This window comes from Pseudophryne corroboree, chromosome 9 (assembly GCF_028390025.1).
Source record: "Pseudophryne corroboree isolate aPseCor3 chromosome 9, aPseCor3.hap2, whole genome shotgun sequence".
NCBI lineage: Eukaryota > Metazoa > Chordata > Amphibia > Anura > Myobatrachidae > Pseudophryne > Pseudophryne corroboree.
Window position 1 is genome coordinate 304,730,975 of NC_086452.1, and position 2,972 is coordinate 304,733,946.

Sequence of the window (2,972 nt, forward strand, 5' to 3'; positions counted from 1 at the left end):
GAGTACGCTCAATTCCATTCTCGCCCTCTGCAGAAGTTAATTCTGACCAAGATGGACGGCCTGCCTCACCGGATCAGATCTCACATGATCTCGTCTCCGGAGGTCTGCCTGTCACTGAGCTGGTGGCTTCAGGACCAACGATTGAGCAGGGGCCGTCCTTTCTGGATATTCAACTGGATCCTGCTGATGACGGATGCCAGTCTGAGAGGTTGGGGCACGGTGTTGGAACGACACTCTCTTCAAGGTTGGTGGACCAAGGAGGAGTCTCTACTCCCGATAAATATTCTGGAACTGAGGGCAGTGTTCAATGCGTTGACAATGGTCCAGCATCTAATACAGAACAGACCTGCTCAAGTGCAATCGGACAACGCCACCACGGTGGAGTACATCAATCATCAGGGCGGCACTCGAAGCCGCATGGCAATGAGGGAAGTATCACGGATTCTTCAGCGGGCAGAACGCCATCTGCCGGCCATATCTGCAGTGTTCATTCTGGGGGTCCTAAACTGGGAAGCGGACTTTCTCAGTCATCAGGACGTACACGCTGGAGAATGGAGCCTCCATCCAGAGGTGTTTCAACTTCTCGTGGACAAGTGGGACCTTCCAGATGCGGACCTTATGGCGTCTCGACACAATCACAAGGTTCCGGTCTTCGGAGCAAGGACAAGGGATCCTCAAGCAGCGTTCGTGGATGCTCTGTCAATCCCATGGAATTTTCGGCTGCCGTATGTGTTCCCTCCGGTGTAACTCCTGCCCAGAGTAATACGGAAGTTCAAGCAGAGAGGGGAAAAAACCTACTTCTGGTCGCTCCAGTATGGCCCAGGCAGCACCGGTTCTCCAATCTACAGGGCCTCTCGTTGGATCGTCCCCTTCTACTTCCACAATGACCAGATCTCCTCATTCAGGGCCCTTGTGTTTACCAGGACTTGGCCCGTCTGGCGTTGACGGAGTGGCTCTTGAAGCGTCCGTCCTGAGGTCCAAGTTTTTTTTTGAGGCAGTCGTTCAAACTATGTTGAAGGCCCGTAAGCCGGCTTCTGCTCGGATTTACCATAGGGTCTGGAATGCTTACTTTACTTGGTGTGCGTCTCACAATCATGATGTTTTCAAGTTTAGCACGGCCAAACTGTTGGCCTTCCCACAACAGGGCCTGGACTTAGGCCTTCATTTGGCCTCCCTCAAGGTTCACATTTCTGCCAGGTCGGTTTGGTTTCAAAGAAAGATTGCTGCCCTACCTGATGTTCATACATTTACTCAGGGCGTGTTGCGGATTCAGCCTCCTTATGTACCACCTCTGGCCCCTTGGGATCTGTCGTGGTTCTGGAGGCCTTGCAAGAGTCTCTGTTTGAACCTCTTGCCTCTGCTGACCTTAAGTGGCTTTTCCTTAAGGAGCTGTTTTTGCTGACTATTGCTTCAGCAAGAAGGGTCTCGGACTTGGGTGCCTTATCCTGTAAGTCCCCCCATCTGATTTTTCACCGTGACCGGGCGGTTCTTAGAATGTGACTAGGTTATTTACCTAAGGTGGTGTCTTCCTTCCACCTTAACCAGGAGATTGTGTTTCCGGCCTTTAATTCTCCTGAGTTGTCTTCCAAAGAACGATCTTTGGATGTGGTACGGGCTCTCCGTATCTATGTGAAGAGCACATCCTCAATTAGGAAATCTGATTCTTTTTGTACTGTTTGGTTTTCACAAACGTGGCTGGCCTGCTTCTAAGCAGACCCTGGCTAGATGGATTAGAATGGTGATTGCACATGCTTATGTACAGGCTGTCGTCCAGTTCCTGCTACCGTTAAAGCCCATTCTACTCAGTCGGTTGGATCTTCTTGGGCTGCCCACCGTGGTGCGACCCTTGAACAACTGTGCAAGGCGGCTACGAGGTCATCAGTGAACACGTTCATAAGGTTCTATGCCTTCGATACTTCCGCCTCCCAGGATGCTTCCTTTGGACGCTGGGTTCTTGTGCCCACTACAGTGCATCCCCTCCCATAAGGAACTGCTTTAGGACATCCCCAATGTCATTCCCTGTGGAGCCCAGTGTACCACGCAGCAGAAAACGAGATTTATGGTAAGAACTTACTGTTGTTAAATCTCTTTCTGCGAGGTACACTGGGCTCCACAGGGTGCCCACCCTGAAGCACTTAGCTTCTTTGGGTTGGTATGGCATTAGCCGTTGACACTTTCTCGTATTGTGAAAAATGTGGTGTATGTGGCTACTAACAGTTGTCGTCTCTTTTGCCTGCTACTGCATTGGATTGGATAACAAAAACTGAGCTACTGTGCACGGAGGCGGGGTTATAGATGAGGCGGCGCTATGCATCTTGGGAAGAAGGTCAAAGCTTTGAGCATGTTGGTACCTCGTATCAAGATCCGACTTTACGCCACAATGTAATTCCCTGTGGAGCCCAGTGTACCACGCAGAAAGAGATTTAACAACGGTAAGTTCTTACCATAAATCTTGTTTTCCAATATTTCGAATAACATTATTATACTGTTGGAACTATTTTGTTGTGATTTTCTAATCCATATTTATTTATTCTGCTATATGTGCCAGTGTGGTACCCCAAATAAATTTGTAGATGTTAAAGTGTGTTGGATTATCACAGGCTTGATGTTACCATGTTGCAGTATGTCAGCAGGAATCCACTATTGCCCCAGCACTGTATCCTCGGACGTATTGTTGCTTCTTCCTTTCTTCACACAGCAGCAGAGAGGCAAGGAATAACTTACTCTTTCTCAGACACAAAGGGCGGTATCCAATTAGTGCACAGCTGGGGCCCTTACTTGGATGTATGCATACAGTAAGATCTGTATTTAAATGGTATTGTTGCAGGGTATTACTGCATTATAAGTATTAGGAACAATATCTAGCACATAAAGTAAACACAGTGAATGCATAAAAGAAATCTGTTTCTCTCACCAAAATAGTGGATTTTTCAGGCAATGGCTTCCCTTACTTTTTCAGGACAATCTGGGAT